The sequence below is a fragment of the Saccopteryx bilineata genome, chromosome 9 (genome assembly GCF_036850765.1).
Source record: "Saccopteryx bilineata isolate mSacBil1 chromosome 9, mSacBil1_pri_phased_curated, whole genome shotgun sequence".
In the NCBI taxonomy this organism is placed as follows: domain Eukaryota; kingdom Metazoa; phylum Chordata; class Mammalia; order Chiroptera; family Emballonuridae; genus Saccopteryx; species Saccopteryx bilineata.
Genome location: NC_089498.1, coordinates 49075813 through 49094531, shown reverse-complemented (window position 1 = coordinate 49094531; position 18719 = coordinate 49075813). Strand labels below are relative to the sequence as shown.

The following is an 18719-nucleotide window of genomic DNA, read 5'->3' as shown; positions in this document are numbered from 1 at the left end:
TCCCGAGGGGCAGAGGGTCGCCCCCTGGTGGGCGTGCCGGGTGGATCCCGGTGGGGCGCATGTGGGAGTCTGTCTGACTGTCTCTCCCCGTTTCCGGCTTCAGAAAAATACAAAAAAATATATATTAAAAAAAAAAAAAGAAAGGGGATTGAGATTAAAGTAGAAGCCTTTAGTCTGGATTGTTGATGAGACTCATCATGGACTGTATTTGTTTCTCTTTTTCTCCTTTCTCCATCTTTGGGCCTAATTTACCAATAGTGCCCAGGATTGTTTAATGTGTTTTTTCTGTTCTTGTTTGCTTTTTTGCTTTAATGTCTTCTACAAAACTAGGTCTTTTTTGTGTTTTTAGGAGTTTTTTTCTTGTTTTTGTTCTTAAACTTTTGATCTTGATGTTGATGGTTTTGAGTTTTTCCCATTCTGGTTTGATTTCTGTGCATTTTTGGCTGCATTCTCTCATGCAGATTTCTTTCCTGGAGCTTTTTCCTCAGTGTCCTCATCCTCAAAATCATCATCATCATCATCTTAATCACCATTGTCCTCTTTGTCTTCACCATCATCTTAGCAACAAGTTTTACTTCTTTCTGTGGAATGTTGCTACCACTTCCAGGAGCTGAATGCTTTCCAGATATAGTTAGGAGTTTCAGGTCCTCCTCTTCATCTTCTGATCTGCATCTTTCTCCACAGATACTAAGTGCTATCCACTAATATGTACAGGCCCTGAACCACATTTGAACCAGAAGCCCATAGATGGGTGTAATTTCAAAGCCACCAAGGGAAACTGTTGGCTGAACAGACATTTTCGAAGTTTCCAGTATTATTTTAATTGGACTGCCTTCCCAATTCAGTGCCTCTGCTTCAATAATGCCCAATTTATCCTTTGCATCAGCCCCTAAACTGACCGTTCATAAAGATGATTGGTGCTAATTTTCATTATCCATCTTAAAGTGATTATCTTTGTCAGCTCTTTGTTCACAACGGAAATGGCAGCTCTGGTGCCTCAAAGGGCTCATGTCCACGTCCACTGAATCTTCCACGGGCTGGTGAATGCATTTAGGTGGAAGAGAAGGCAGACGGAGATAAACGACTTCTGCTCCACAGTACAGACGTGCAGGATGAATTCTCACCAGGGAAGAATTAGTTTCGAGAACACATTGTACTATTGTACACCAGAAATCAGGAAACAAGAGCAGCAAGATTATGTTTGTAAAAGAAAATAATTTTAACCTTTTATTACCCTGAGAAGACAGCTGACCTTAACAATAACTTCTTTAACCTTAAAATTTATCTCTCTATAGTCTAGTCAAATCTAGGTTTGGGTCAGATTGACCCAAGGTAAAGAGAAATATCTTTACTGTGCCAGTCTGAGTCAATGTATGGTACTAACAAGGACTTCCTGCCTTCGATGTTCATTTGAGGATTCTTTCTGGGGAAGGACGCTTCGGTGGTTGACATGTCTATTTAGTGAGGGTAGGGGTATGGGGAATGAGGGGCTGGAATGAATGGCAGCACTAAATGGAACCCTCCACAGCCCACTCCAAGGACATATCAGGCATTTCTGAGAGTAGGGAGCTAAAGAGGGGAGAGACACCTTTACATTTTCCTGGGAGGACAATTCATGTGACTGTCAGAGTCTTTTTCCACTGAGTTTCTCACAAATTAATGACAAGTTTTGATTAAAAATGGGTCCCTGTGATATCAGAATTCAAGGTTACAAGAAATGGAGAACTAGCCCATCAGATTAACGTCGGCCCCTAGAGACAGTCCCTGCTCTCTAAGTCCTCACACCTAGTATCTTGGAATCAGCTCTGGGATCTTGAGTGTGAGGCTGAACTCAAGTATGATTGTTCTGTGCTGCAGGCACAGAGCTCTGGTGAGAAGAGAGAAGGAAACCCAAGAGACCGCTCATGTGACTGGAGATGAGGAGCATGGGTGTCCCTTTTTGGTTTCATTTTAGACTCATTAAGTACACCTAGTAAATATGCTTTTAAAAAACAGTAAGAGAAAAAGTCTTTTATTGGTTTTTGTTTCTTCATCTAAAAAGATAATATTTATATCTTTCAGAGAGGGTAACTTTTACAACTCCAGCACAAAGTTTTTTCTGTTAGGGTGCAACCTTACTTGGTGTGACACCCATGACCTCACATTGAGGCCTGAGCATGAGGTAAAGAAGGGTAAATGATTAATTTGCCAAATTCAATTGCTAGGAAGAAATGGGACAATTCCAAGCAGTATAAATCAGCAATGCATTTAGAAACTATTATCAGGAGCACTAGACAGCACTGCATGATGCTCTGCAAACCACAAGTGATGTCAAAGCTGCAAGGCTGCTGCACTGCCAGAGGCTCGACACAATAATAGATGCTACAATTACTGCTGAAGAAACATATTTGATTACGAAAGGACCCCAGTGCACTAAAGCCCTTGGAAAGCTTCCCTCTGAGTTTTACAAGAAGTGAGATAAGCAGCATCTCCAACTGTAATCACAAAATATAATAAAAATGCTCTGGGTTCTCTTGGGACTTACAAGTATATCTCCTTTGAGTGACATAAAACCATGGTGTTCCTAATACATAGCAACAAGGATAAAGTTACCACCAAATTAATGTAATGACTAGATGGAGACACAGACAACTCCATGAGGAATCTTTTTTAACTGTGCTTTTAAAAAAGATAAACTTATTTATTGAAATTGAACCCCAACCTGTACATGTTCCCCTCTCCACCCTTTCCTTTTGCCCTCATGCCTCAAATATACAATCTTTTTTTTAATAAATTTTTATTAATGTTAATGGGATGACATTAATAATTCAGGGTACATATATTCAAAGAAAACATGTCTAGGTTATCTTGTCATTAAATTATGCTGTATACCCCTCACCCAGAGTCAGATTGTCCTCCGTCACCCTCTGTCTAGTTTTCTCTGCGCCCCTCCCCCTCCCCCTAACTCTCTCCCTCCCTCCCTCCTGTGTCCTCCCTCCCCCCACCCTGGTAACCACCACTCTCTTGTCCATGTCTCTTAGTCTCGTTTTTATGTTCCACCAATGTATGGAATCATGTAGTTCTTGTTTTTTTCTGATTTACTTATTTCACTCTGTATAATGTTATCAAGGTCCCACCATTTTGCTGTAAATGATCTGATGTCATCATTTCTTATGGCTGAGTAGTATTCCATAGTGTATATGTGCCACATCTTCTTTATCCAGTCTTCTATTGAAGGGCTTTTTGGTTGTTTCCATGTCTTGGCCACTGTGAACAGTGCTGCAATGAACATGGGGCTACATGTGTCTTTACGTATCAATGATTCTGAGGTTTTTGGGTATATGCCCAGTAGAGGGATTGCCAGGTCATAAGGTAGTTCTATTTGCAGTTTTTTGAGGAAACACCATACTTTCCTCCATAATGGTTGTACTACTTTACATTCCCACCAACAGTGTATGAGGGTTCCCCTTTCTCCACAGCCTCTCCAACATTTGCTATTACCCGTCTTGTTGATAATAGCTAATCTAACAGGGGTGAGGTGGTATCTCATTGTAGTTTTGATTTGCATTTCTCTAATAACTAATGAAGCTGAGCATCTTTTCATATATCTGTTGGCCATTTGTATTTAAATATACAATCTTTTAGCTCAATATTTCCAGCCTAATTCCTCTTGATACTTAACCTACCAGCCCTCCCTCAACCGCTACCATCCGTCCATCCTCTACCCCTACCCCCATTCTATCCCTAGCTCCTGGTATTTCCACCCTAGATCTTGCCCAAGGTCTCTTCCTTCTCACTTCTGAAGTGGAAAGTTCAGACAATGATTAATGTGTGAAAAAATTATAAACATACATGTGAATTCACTTCAATATTAAAGAAAATAATAACTTCTAAAATTAGTTATATAGGAGTTCCCCATCTTCTTCTGAAACTTCTTAAATGCCATTTTATGCTTCCTTGTTATATATTTTAAATTTTTTATGGAGCTCTGGGTTATCCATTGGTTGTCTAGTACAATCCAAATGATCTTGTTAAGAAATTATATCTGGGCCCTAGGCAGTTGGTTTAGTGGTAGAGCATCAGCCCGGTGTGTGGATGTCCCAGGTTTGATTCCTGGTCAGGGCACACAGGAAAAGCAACCATTTTCTTCTCCACCCCTCAACCTCCCCCCTCTCTCTTCCCTTCCCACAGCCATGACTTGATTGGTTCAAGCTCATCGGCCCAAACACTGAGGATGGCTCCATGGAACCTCTGCCTCAGGTGCTATAAATAGCTCGGTTGCAAGCATGGCCCCAGATGGGCAGTGTGCATCAGCCTCAGATGGGGTTTTCCAGGTGGATCCCCGTCGGGCACATGTGGGAGTCTGTCTCTCTGTCTCCCCTGATCTTTACTTTAAAAGAAAAAAAAAGAAAAGAAATTATATTCAGGCCCTGGCCGGTTGGCTCAGCGGTAGAGCGTCGGCCTAGCGTGCGGAGGACCCGGGTTCGATTCCCGGCCAGGGCACACAGGAGAAGCGCCCATTTGCTTCTCCACCCCTCTGCCACGCTTTCCTCTCTGTCTCTCTCTTCCCCTCCCGCAGCCAAGGCTCCATTGGAGCAAAGATGGCCCGGGCGCTGGGGATGGCTCTGTGGCCTCTGCCTCAGGCACTAGAGTGGCTCTGGTCGCAACATGGCGACGCCCAGGATGGGGAGAGCATCGCCCCCTGGTGGGCAGAGCCTCGCCCCTGGTGGGCGAGCCGGGTGGATCCCGGTTGGGCGCATGCGGGAGTTTGTCTGACTGTCTCTCCCTGTTTCCAGCTTCAGAAAGATGAAAAAAAAAAAAAAAGAAATTATATTTGGTTAAGAAAGACACACAGGAGATGGAGAAGATTAGAAAAGATGTCGCTGGAAAAGCAAACCTAAAATACACAAAGACATTTACTTAACAAAACCAATTGGTTAAAAGGTACTAAATATACACAAAAATACTTTATACACCTTACTAAATATTTGTAAATCATAAAAAAATGCCAGGCATGACACCTGTGAAGATTTTGAGTAGGTTAAAATGACAACAAAAGTCATCTTTGACTACTGGGTTCCAATAAGTTAGTCTACATGAGAACCAGCTTCTAAAATATGTCCTAGTGACCAACTGATTCTATGAAATCTGAATACACAAAGAACTTGAACCCTCAAATAAAATACACATTATTTGCTTTATTTGAGACACTATAAGAATTTTGCTTCTCATTGGATAAAGTTATGGGATATTAATAATGTGATTATGAAGACATTATACTGAAAATGTTTATTTTCTGTTAAGGCTGAAAAATTAAAGGCACAGTAGTACAATGTGGTCTGTAGTCGGATGGCTTGGGTAGGAATCCTTGCTCAGGCTCAGTCATTTACAAGCTCTGTAATTTTAAGCAAGCTATTTAATCTTTTCTGGACTTCAGTTTCATTGTGTAAATGGGAGTAATATTATTAGGATTGAAGTTAGAATTAAATTAGTTAATATGTTTATGTTTTAAACACGTTTTATATGCACATGGTAGATAGTAAGCACCATTTAAGTGTTAGCTGTTCTTATTGGTTCTCCTTTCTCCTTTCTATACAGGGAGATGTGATATCTCTACACCCTGTTTGCCTCATTAAGAGTACTCAGTGGCATAAGGGACGACAAATATCTGCATTTTCTCATTTCTTTCAATTTGTCTGTAGCAAAGATAAATGCACTCTGGGGCACCCTTCCTCATTTCTTACCACCTCCAATTTCTACCAGTTTAAAGGACTGCAATTTGTCAGTCTTCTCTGTTGCTTAATTCTGATCTTCTGCCTTTTCCCCATTTATTCCTACTATTCTCATAATACATTCCATAAAAAGACTGGTAAAATTTAGACAGGAAAAATTTTGTGAGATATGGCTAATTATTTGGCTATCAAACTAAAAGTCTAATTAATAAGAATGTTTTCCAGGGTTTTTCTGCATTCTGACAATCCAAAAATAACTTTAAATGTCCAGTGTAACATATATTATAGGTAGGCAACTGACAAGAACAGATGCTCTGCATTGCTTGATGTTGAAATAACAAACCACCATGGGTCCTTGGATGTCATATCGGCACTCTAGGAGACAGCTTCAATTTCTTCAGTGTATTTGGATGAACAGTGACTTTCAATCTTCTTTCAGTATTTAGGTAGAAAATATCACTATAGAAAACATGTTCTTGCATAGAAGACAGTTTTGTTTTGAGTTTAATTTTTTAAATAAAAGGTTGGATGCTGTTTGTGTTACGTAGTGTAGAGTACAAAATTAATATTCCAATTTTATGACCTATTGGGGCCATGGGACATCCCATTGACAGATGTTTGATAAAGATGGTAACACTCCACGGTGTGCTATCCTGGATACCTTGGGTTTTTCTTAGGTCCCTACCATTAGCAGCTTGCCTGATAATGTTCCTTTGTTATAGCACTGTCTTACTGTAGAAGCCCTCTTCTTAGCTAGAGCTGTTTTTCTGAAATCTGCTTCGCTGGCATTTCACAACAGAATGTGTATTTTCAATGTAGTATACTACTAAGATGATCCCTGTATCTTATCCTGAACTTTTATCTTCATTTTTCTAGAATGCTGACCAAAAACTTAAACAGAGAAAGACTTTAACAAGAAGGGAAAAATTAATAATAGAGTCAATATAAATTCAATAGCACAATCCATCATCATACAGCTATTATGTTAAAAAGCTGACAGTTGAGATCCCAGAAACTTCATTTTGTCAAAAGACATAGCTTTTTATCAGTTTCTACCATGATATATCTAGCTACATCCAAATATAATTATAAGCAATGTGAGACTTCTTTTTTTTTCTTTTTTTTTTTCGTATTTTCCTTAAGTTGGAAACGGGGCGGCAGTCAGACAGACTCCCGCATGCCCCCGACCAGGATCCACCCGGCACGCCCACCAGAGGGCAATGCTCTGCCCATTCGGGGCGTTGCTCTGCCGCAATCAGAGCCATTCTAGCGCCTGAGGCAGAGGCCACAGAGCCATCCCCAGCGCCCGGGCAAACCTTGCTCCAATGGAGCCTTGGCTGCGAGAGGGGAAGAGAGAGACAGAAAGGAAGGAGAGGGGGAGGGGTGGAGAAGCAGATGGGCGCCTCCCCTGTGTGCCCTGGCCGGGAATCGAACCCGGACTCCCGCATGCCAGGTCGACGCTCTACCACTTAGCTAACCGGCCAGGGCCGAGATTTCTTTCAGAAAAAAAATATCCAAATATATGCACTTAATTAATTGATAATTTTAAATAAAAATATTTTTCTTAAAGAAACAATAAAAAATATTTTAATCAGTAACACTAATAAATAACAGCTAAGATGATCATTCTGAGGTATTTTAAGAATTTAAAACTATTTATTTACTCAATAAATAATTATTAAATAAAAAATGTGAATGGGCATATGAAATGAAATATACAAAATTTGGGATTAGTATTGAGAAAAAAATATGGCAACTAAAATGTCACTGAGAAATAATTATAAAGTATGTATAATATGGCAGGAAAATTCTGCAATTACTTTTACATCAAGAATAAAAACTACAGAATTCTCCAAGTATCATAAGTATATTTGATTCCATATTCACTTTTTATATCTATTTTATAATGAAGTCATTTTTAAGTGCAAAAGGGTATTTTGGCACTATTGACTATTCAAAGCATTTAACAGTACTATAAAAAGAAAAAAGAATGCTTTGCTGATCTTTCTACCTGCTTGAGCCAAAAATGGAAAATATAAAAATCTAAAATAAATAATAGTGACTTTTAAAAACTCTGAACAGTTGAAATAAAGACAGAGTTCACTGGTTTATGTTGATAGTAATTAAGAGAATTAAGTTTTGCCCTTTGTGCTTGTTACAAGTGGGTAGTATTTTCTTACTTTCATATAAGAAGAAATGAGTCAATGAATACTACCACTGAAGAAATTTCTTATAATGATAGTTCTTAAAAATAGTTGATTATTTGCTTCATGTTAGGGATAAATAGAAATTCTGTAATCTAGTCCATGATATAGAAATCTTATGTCATATGTCAATGATTAAACAAAAAATTTTCCAGGCAAGAAATATTAAAATCTTTCTTAGCCAGCCATAAACATTATTAAATTGATCATACAAAATTTCTGGATAATAAATGTTAGAAAATACAACAATATTACATCAAAGACAAGAACTTTCAAATCCTAAGTTGATTTCTTACAAACAAACCAAAACTATAGACAACAAATGTAAATGTCATTTATATTTACCATGTAAATGACAAAAAGAATCATGGAAGGATTATGGCACATCAATAACAGAGGTACAATAAATACTTATTGAACTAAGTTAATGGTATGTTTCTGTATATATTAGTGTGTGGGGAATGAAAGGTTGAGGAGAAATCAGTGTGAGCTTTTTCATTTCATTATTCTGAAACAATGGCCCGAAAGGGGATATCAACCCCTTGATATAATCTTCAGAAATATTATGTCCTTAGTTCAATACTTTCTTTTCCTAGTTACTTTTAAACTGTTTCCCTCTTTTCACATTGATTTATAATAGCACTAATCTAAAGAATACACTCCAAGTCCATGATCACTGTGCTCAAAGTGCAAGTTGATATCAAAGTGCTTCCATCTGCCTGTCTTGGCATGTGCATGTTAGTACTGGGATGCTATCTTGAACTTTATGAATTTGAAAAGCAAATTTCCTTTCAAATAATTAGTAGGGTTTTTGCAAAATTTACTAACAGACACATTCTTGGAACATGCTAAGTGAAACTAATTGCAGATAAAATAGATTCTATCTTGGTTAGAGTAAATACATTTCCAAATATCAGCATTTTGAAACTTCAAAGCAATTTTAGCTTTTCCAATTATGGGTAGGATATAAATAATCTTCTATGTGGGGGCACTATAAAGTAAAGAGATTATCTCATTAAAGATCTATGACTAAATAAGTTCCTAGTCATTTCCAAGTGAATTGCTCAAAAGTTCCTTAGAACTAGTTATCAGTCGGTGGCATTCAGCCGATTCACACTGGTTCAGCAGAACTGATACCTAATTTTTTGTTGAGTTTGGCTGAACCAGTTGTTAAAATGGCACTTATAATCAGGGTTCTCTCATGGTGGGCACCTGGATAGCTGCCCAATGTGGAAATCAAAAATTTAGGTTCCCTACTCTTTTTTAATGTTCATCTGCACAACGGCGTAATCTAAGCACCTGTAGTAATATTCATTCTGTCCATAGGTGAAAAAAATTGCAAGTGAGGATGCCAATTAAGAAGCAATATGGAAATATCTTAAATAACAGTTTTATTGTTTTTTGTCAGATATTATTAATATTTTTCATTAATATTTTAAAACTCTTTCTTATAACAATCTAGTTTTGTGTACCTATTTTATTGTTCCTATTTAAGTATTAAATGCATGAGATAAACTACCTTTCCATATATCATCTTTTTATACTTAAAATGGTACTTAGAGCAGAGAACCAGTTGTTAAAATATTTGAATCCCACCACTGTTATCAGTACTTGCCTCAGCAAAATGATAAGGCAGTAAGATACTTTCAAACTGTCAGAGAAAGCAGTCAACTGGAATTATTTTTAAGAAAGGAGAAGAAGACCTGGCTGGTTGGCTCAGTGGTAGAGCATCGGCCTGGAGTGTGGGAGTCCCGGGTTCGATTCCTGGCCAAGGCATACAGGAGAAGCACCCATCTGCTTCTCCACCCTTCCCCCTCTCCTTTCTCTCTATCTCTCTCTTCCCTTCCTGTAGCCAAGGCTCCATTGGAGCAAAGTTGGCCCGGGTGCTGAGGATGGCTCCATGGCCTCCACCTCAGGCACTAGAATGGCTCCAGCTGCAACAGAGCAATGCTCCAGATGGGCAGAGCATCACCTCCTGGTGGGCATGTGGATGGATCTCAGTCGGGCGCATTCAGGAGTCTGACTGCTTCCCACTTCTAACTTTGGAAAAATAAAAAAAAATAAAAGAAAAAGAAAAAAAAAGAAAGAAAAAGAATTCCTCGCTATTCCTACATAGACTATTCAGTTAGAAATGATTACAATGTTGAATATGATTATCATTCTTAGATAAGTATAAGCAAGTTTCATTAAAAACATTGTTAATGAAAATAATTACTGGGTATATTAGTTTTCTTTTGCTGCTGTAACAAATAATCACAAATACAGTGGCTTAAAATAACACAAATGGATTATCTCAGTTTTGGAGGTCAGAAGTACAAAATAGGTCCTCTGGAACCAAAATCTTGGTGTCTGCAGGCTGTGTTCTTTCTAGAGGCTCTAGAGGAAAATCTGTTCATTGCCTTTTCCAGTTTCTAAAGGCTGCCCACATTTCTTGGTTTGTAGCCCCTTTCCATTTACAAAGCCAGCAATTGAATCTTTCTGAACTTTGCTCCTACCATTATATCTCATCTGCTTCTGATTCTTCCCTCCTGCTTTTACTTAAAAGGACCTATGAGATTATATTGGGCCCACCAGGATAACCTTCACATCTCATGATCTTTAACTTAATTATATCTGCAAAGTCCCTTTTTCTACGTAAGATAACATTTTCCAGGGATTAGGATATGGACATCATCGAGGGGTCATTATTCTACCTACCACACTGGCTATCAAAATATGGAAATGAAAGATTGCCCATCTTGCTCTTCTATCATGGTCCTACTATACTTGCAAAGCCATGATTCATTGCTTAGTATGAGAAGAAGTTATAAACAGTGAAAAATAATACCATGTAGTGGTTAAGGCCTGGCCCTTGAATTAATTTGCTATTTTAATTATTTTCATAATATAAAGTACAAAAAGGAAAACAAAAATAATTTTCACTTAGAGGAGACAAACAGAGGGAGTAAAAGATAGTGTAGGAGAGATGAAATTAAAGAGGTAGAGAAATGCCATTCTCTCAAATGACTCTTCAAAGTGGAAAGCCAGTATTACAGTTCTCTGATTGGCTAATTTACAAAACCAGTGAATGTTGGTGATAAAAGAATCTTAAACATCATTTATCTTAATCTTCTCATGTCAGGTAGTTAAGGCCCAGGAAGAGCAGTGGTTTGATATTTTTCTTTGTGTATTCACAGATTGAAATTCAGTTTTTAAACTTCTCCACGTATAAAACATTGTCCAATTTAAAACAACTACTATGAAACTTACAATTGTGAGACAATTGTTATGAGCTGCTTCAGAATATATACAAATAACTACGTCTTTAAATTCCATTCCCCCTTCAGTACAATATCCCCATCAATACAATATCCACACTCACATCCACCCCTCCCCTCCTACCCACTTATACGCACACAAACCCCAACCTCTTTTTTTTTTTTTTTTTTGGTTGTTGCTATATTTTGTTGATATTTAGATATATCTTTATGGAAAGGGGAGAAAAGTCATACACAAATTTCGGCTATATTTATTTCATTTAGTAGTTTTATTGTGCTAGAAGAATTTCTTTATACAAATAAAGATTATTTATGTTTATAAAACAGAAATCATTCAGCTAGCCATTAAAAAGACAGTAGTTCACTTTTTTCTTTTTTTTTTTTTTTTTTTACAGAGGCAGAGATAGACAGGGACAGACAGACAGGAACGGAGAGAGATGAGAAGCATCAATCATCAGTTTCTCGTTGTGCTTTGCGACTTCTTAGTTGTTCATTGATTGCTTTCTCACATGTGCCTTGACCCGCGGGCCTTCAGCAGACCGAGTAACCCCCTGCTGGAACCAGCGACCTTGGGTCTAAGCTGGTGAGCTCTTTGCTCAAACCAGATGAGCCCATGCTCAAGCTGGCGACCTTGGGGTCTCGAACCTGGGTCCTTCCGCATCCCAGTCCGACGCTCTATCCACTGCGCCACCACCTGGTCAGGCTCTTTTTTTTTTTTAATGATAGTTCAGTGAAAATGCAGAATAAGGGGAAATTTTATTTCCTTTGGTAACTAATTTTTTTCCTTCAAAAAATGTAGGTGGATAGTAAGTGATGAGATAGTTGAGGCTAAAGAGAGTGCAAGTTGAAGAAGTCTTACTTTCTTATAGTATAATCAAGTACACAGGAATATTGCCATTTAATTAATAATTCATTTATTCAAAAAATATTACTTGGGATAGTGTAAGGTGGTCGAAATAGAGTAAGACACACAGAACACAAGTTTAATGGATGAAAGAGGCAAATTAACCATTATTTAAAAGATAACAACTATTAAATCTTGGTTTGAATACGAGCCTTTCATTCTTTCCTCCCTCACCCACGCCCAAATCCAATGTATTCAGAACTGGTGCAAGCTTGTTAACCAAGGTGTTTGTAAACAAGAATGAAATATTTCTCTCTCACTCATCCACATTAACATTTTATATAAACATACTTTCTGACATCTATGACCTATAATTCATGTTCAAACAACTCACATTTCAAGCAGCAATTGAGCATACCTGCCTTTCTTACAGAAAAACCGGCCTTTTAAAAGAATCACTTTAGATTGAATTTTAGATTGAGAAGGGATCTTAGAAATCAAGACTCTAAAGATCTCATTTTACAGAGTTGGAAAATAAAGTCCAGCTACACTGGCATTTACCCAAGGTAACCATTTAGAAGCTAAAAAATAGAATTCTACACAGAATTCTAATTATTCTGATTTAATCTAATAGTTTGTTCAGTTATTCTATAGAAAATATACACCCACGAGTTCCTTTTTCTCAAATCAAGAACTCTTGTTATGTGGGCGATGGCTGAGCAATTGAGCTAGATGGCTCTACTGTCTATCCTTTTAATTGTATCATCTCTTATGCCTCATGTCTTCAGGTTACCAAGAACCAAGAACTAAAAATAAAGACAGATAAATATTCTACCAAAGCAGGCACAGAGTTTCAAAGTTTACCACTTATGATTAAAGAAATGTCAAACTATCAAAAAACTTTTATTAAAAATCAGTGATAAACTTATATATATATATATATATATATATATTTTTTTTTTTTTTGTTAGAGGAAAGGAGGCAGAGAGACAGACTCCCACATGCACCCCAACCGGGATCCAACTGGCAAGCCCACTAGGGGGCGATGCTCTGCCCATCTGAGGCCGTTGCTCTGTTGTTCAGCAAACAAGTCTTTTCTTTAACGCCTGAGGTGGAGGCCATGGAGCCATCCTCAGTGCCTGAGGCCAACTCGCTCAAGCTAATCAAACAATCAAACCATGGTTGCAGGAGGGGAAGAGAAAGAGAGAGAGAAGAGGGAGGGGGAGGGCAGGAGAAGCAGATGGTCGCTTCTCCTGTGTGCTTTGACCTGAATTAAACCCAGGACATCCACACGCAGGGCCAACGCTCTATCACTGAGTCAACTGGTCAGGGCCTATCAAAGGTTCTAACATATTTCCAAAAATCTAAAGAAAGAAAGCACTCCCTCACCCCTCTTAAAAACAATTCTACCTTCAACTGATACAGAAAAATCAACTAATACAAATGACAAGATCTGAGAACTATTTGGGGAACTTTGCTTGTCCATGGACTAAAATCATATTAATTTATAAAAGTGAAGATCTCTCTAACTTATCTTTAAAATTTTTTTTTTTTATTTATTTATTCATTTTTAGAGAGGAGAGAGACGAGAGAGAGACAGAGAGAGAGAAGAGGGGAGGAGCAGGAAGCATCAACTCCCATATGTGCCTTGACCAGGCAAGCCCAGGGTTTCAAACCGGCAACCTCAGCATTTCCAGGTCGACGCTTTATCCACTGCGCCACCACAGGTCAGGCTCTAACTTATCTTATTAATGACATCATCAGGCATCCAAATTTAAATGTTGAGTTTCTGCTCAAATGAAAATTTCTACTGCTTGTGATCATAATATACATTCATTTTTCAAAACAAAAATTTAAAGCATTGAGAATTAGATAGGATCTTAGAATGTGTGGTATTAAAAAGATAACAGGCTTTGGAGTCAGTATGTTAATTCTTCTAGTAGATAGTTTCATAGCATTAATCATTTTTATTTTCCTGGTCTTCCCCTATATAGTAGGGATAATAACAATACTGAGTTGTTTTAAGGATTGTTGACAAGACATGTAAAATGTCTAGCACATAAAAGATGCTCATAAATTGGAGCTATTGCTAGTTAATCTAGTTCCAAATTCTTAACTGGCCATGTGTTTGAAGAATAGAGAGCAGCAAGGCAATGAAAGAGAACTAAACCTTAGCAGTAAGTGCCAGACATGTGACAAATACGCATTAGATAGCAGCAAAAACAGCTTCCTTCACTGACCACTAATCATGAGGTAGGAATCATCACCTCAATTGTACAGAAGAATAATCAGAGAGCCAGGGAGGTTACAAATGTGCCCAAGGTCACAGACCTAACAAGCAGTTAGAGCCGAAGCTAGCAAGAAGGGCAGAAGAAGTAACCAGAAGTTTCCCTGAAGCCTAACTACATAGGAAACAATTAATTCAGAAGCAAATAGAAGTGCAACAGACTAATCTCCCCACTATGAGCTCCTGAAGAACTGGAGCCAAGGCTCATTAACCTATGTGATCTCAGAATTTGGGACAACTCTAGAATACAGTGAGTACTCAGTAATGTATGTGGATTATAATTCATTGAAATGCAATTGGTAATACAGGCAATAATAAGGAATCACATTCTTTTGTAAGCAGACTTTGTGAAGACAGTAAATACAAAAGGTAAAAATGTAGTAAGAATATTCATGTACAACAGTCACAGGTTAAAATATAATTATACATCTGCTTCAGCAATAATGACTACTGTGTTCACAGAGCTTTCCTCCATTATATTATATAAATATTTCAATTACTATGAGTATTACCTTAAAATGTAAAGTACAATGAAGAGGGACACACACACACACACACACACACACACACACGTGTATTTTAGGGATAGTTTAAAACTCACTTGGCTGTATATGCTTCATGAGAAAAAAAACCTACATGAAAGAAAATCCTCTATGGTCATTGTAAAAATAAATCAAAAGCTTAGTTCTCTTTTATTCAAATAATAGCTATAAAGTCATGGCAAAATAAATTCACAATTATGGTAGATACATGCAACTGCATTTATACAAGTGAAACCTCAGTAATTTGATAGCTTGATCATTCTTGGTGGGTGGAGTGGGACTATTATGAAAACAAAGAGAACCTTGATCTATCAGAATATTCAAAGAAAATAACACTTGAGTTAAACCAAAATTCCCCACAGCAACAACCTGCACACAGCCACATCCAGTGACTAAATTGTGTTTATGCTTTTCTTAAGTGACAGGGTTCATTCTGACAATTTATCTACTAAGGATTGTGCCAGAGAACTGCCTATTCATTTTCTATATTCTGTTTGGCAAACAAAGCATGACACATAGCAATATATAAAAAAAAAACAGAATCCCAGGATGCATTTACAATGATTGCCGAGAACTGTCTTGGGCCTGTGGCACTGGTGTTCAGAACAGTACGTAAACACTGCCCCATGCCGTTCATCTGTGTGTCCTGCAGACTGGGAGTACCAGGCCTGGCCTCAGCGAAAGGATGAATCACAGGCCAGATTTACAATGCTGTTAACTCTTTAAAAGCAACAAACGGTCTTGTAAAACAGAAGCCTAACAACCGTGAGAATTAGTAATTTTTGAGAATTAGAAATTTCTAATTCAGATTCTATAAAGCACACAATTGTAGTCATGACAAAGCAGGCAGGCTCTATGAGCACACTGTTTCCTATTAAGAGATGAAACTCAACAAGAAAGATTTTATATTGTATTGAATTTACTAATGTGTTTGAATGTCTTCATTTTTAAAATTTCATAACATTCTGTCTTTATCTAATTCTAAGTGGTGCCACATAGGAACCATGATCTCTAAATATATTAGTTTCAGTATATTTGTCTATACTCTAAAGAAGAGTAAATACACCTAAAAGTAGTGTAACATCCAGATGCTTGTAATGTACTTCAAGGTAGAAAGGGTGTTACATTGTTTTATCCTTTCTGTGACTGATAAGAGAATATGCTGAGAAAATGTTTGTTCAGTTAGTAAATGGATAAATGAATGATTAAGCATAGTTCAGAATTTCAGAAATTTCTAAAGAATGACTACTACATTCTCAAAGAAACTATCATTTACTTTATTTTTTATGAAAATAATATATGTATTAAGAAAGATATTCAAGGGCTCTGGCTGGTTGGCTCAATGGTGGAGTGTCAGCCTGGCGTGTGAAAGTCCCGGGTTTGATTCCAGTCTGGGACACACAGGAGAAGCGACCATCTGCTTCTCCACCCCGTACCTCTTCTTTCATGCCCACAGGCATGGCTCAGCCATAGTTACATCAGTTCCAGCAAGATTGCCACCCCCCAGGGTGCTGAGGATGGCTCCATGGCCTTGCCTCAGGAGCTAAAAATAGTTTGGTTGCCAAGCAACAGAGCAGTGGCCTCAGATGGGCAGAGCATTGCCCATAGGGGGTTTAATGGGTAGATCCCAGTGGGAGCGCATGCAGGAGTCTGTCTCTCTGCCTCCCTGCCTTACACTAAGTAAGGAAGGAAGGAAGGAAGGGAGGGAGGGAGGGAGGGAGGGAGGGAGGGAGGGAAGAAGGGAGGGAGGGAAGAAGGGAGGGAGGGAGGGAGGGAAAAAGGAAGGAGGGAAGGAAAAAAAGAAGGAAGGAGAAAAAATGGAAGAAAGAAATTCAAAACTAGTTGTCATTTTTATATCCTATACCCATGTTCAGCAATATCATCAATCAAAATACAAGCTCTAAAAGTCCTCATTGATTTTATAGCAGTTACTTTGTTCAGAGAAGCTGAACTAAGTTATGTTATTTTATATTATCTGAAGTCCTTAATTTTAACAAAATCAAGTATAAAACATTCTAATTAAAAACATAAATTTTCCTGACCTATGGGGCACAATAGAGCATTGACCTGGGACACTGAGGTCCCACGTTTGAAACTCCAAGGTTGCCAGCTTGAGTACAGGGTCACCAGGTTGAGTGTGGGATCATCAACATGATCCTATCATCACCGGCTTGAGCAAGAGGTCACTGGCTCAGCTAGAGCCCCCCAGTTAAGGCACATATGAGAAGCAATCAATGACAACTAAAGTGCCTCAACGAAGAATTGATGCTTCTCATCTCTCTCCCTTCCTGTCTGTCTGTCCCTAACTGTCCCTCTCTCTGTCTCTCTCTCTCTTTCTCTCTCTCTTTGTCACACACAAAAAAGGATATATCCCATCATGAAAATACAAAACAATAAAAACATGATCCAATTTCCTCCTCTAGCTAACAGCCCAACCTTGCACATCCCTTCACAGAAAAATTCCTAATCATTCCATTCTCAATAGAGGTAACATCACTCTCAAAAGGAAAAATTTGACTCTTCCCAGGTGGAAAAGTCTTATTCTTTTTATAAATAAAACATATCATACATATAATATGTAACAAATATAAAGTATATTTGTGATATTAAGATTTCTTGGGGCTGGGGAGAACAATTAGGAAAAAATGTCTTAAAAAGCTCCTTAGGCCCTGACCAGGTGGTGGCACAGTGGATAGAGCCTTGGCCCGGGATGCTGAGGACACAGGTTTGAAACCCTAAGGTCGCCAGCTTGAGTGCGGGCTCATCTGGCTTGAGCACAAGCTCATGAGCTTGAGCGTGGGATCATAGAAATGACCCCATAGTCACTGGCTTGAGGCCAAAGGTGGCTTGAAGCCCAAAATCGCTGGCTTGAGCCCAAGGTTGCTGGTTTAAGCAAGGGATCACTGGCTCAGCTGGAGCTCCCTTGTCAAAGCATGTATGAGAAAGCAATCAATGAACAGCTTAAGTACCACAACAAAGAATTGATGCTTCTCATCTCTCTCCCTTCCTGTCTGCCTGTTCCTGTCTGTCTGTCTGTCTGTCTCTCTCTCTCTCTCAAAAAAAAAAAAAAAAAAAGAAAAAAAAGAAAAGAAAAAGAAGTCCTTAGGGACATGATAATGATAAAAGACTGAGAAACATCAGTTTAAATTTATTATCAATGTCCCCTTTTCCTGTTTTTTCATTCCCAGTACCCCATAGAAACCACTATTTTCAATGTCACCTATGCCCTTCGTGTTGCTAAATTCAATAGCCAATTCTTACATGAAACTAATTCTTCCAATACTTTTTTGGCACCACTAATACTTGGTTTTTCTCCCTCACTGAATCCTTGATAGCTGATATCATGAACAGAATTGAGGCAAAAACTAAGGATATTTGTACATCTGGATTGCAACCACTCTTCAACATACTACTCCTGCTGTTACAGTCCAGGCTCCCTTCATTTCTGGCTTGTATTTTTATAATATTAGTCCATGTGGTCAGCTCAGCTGTCTTGCAGTCTAACTTCCACACAACAGCAAGAGAATACCACCTGAAATCTAAGTCAGGGCCTGTCACTCCTTCAACAGCATTCCATCTCATAAGAAGTAAAATCGTAGCTCGCAAGTTCTAGATACCTGGGCCTCCTGCTTCTCCTCCGCTCTCATCTCTTACCCCTGCCCTCCTTACGCACTGTACACCAGCCACACTGGTCTCCTTGTGAAACTGCTCATACTTTGGGCTTTTCCACTTGCAGGCACTTCTGCTTGGATATCCCCCAGATATTCTCGTGGCTCTCACTTTCATTACCTTTAGGCTTCTGATGCTCAAAAACCACTGGTCACAGACCTGCTCACACTATATAAAAAAATTACTCCTTTTCACTTTCTATTCA

General features: G+C 38.4%; 1 protein-coding gene and 1 pseudogene across 1 annotated transcript in view; both read right to left on the bottom strand.

The window, feature by feature from the left end:
• Nucleotides 1-18719, bottom strand: part of RNLS (renalase, FAD dependent amine oxidase) — a 327801-nt gene that overhangs the window by 287474 nt on the left and 21608 nt on the right. The gene's annotated exons all lie outside the window — the stretch shown is intronic.
• LOC136313145 (nucleophosmin-like) lies at nt 272-18631 on the bottom strand (annotated as a pseudogene).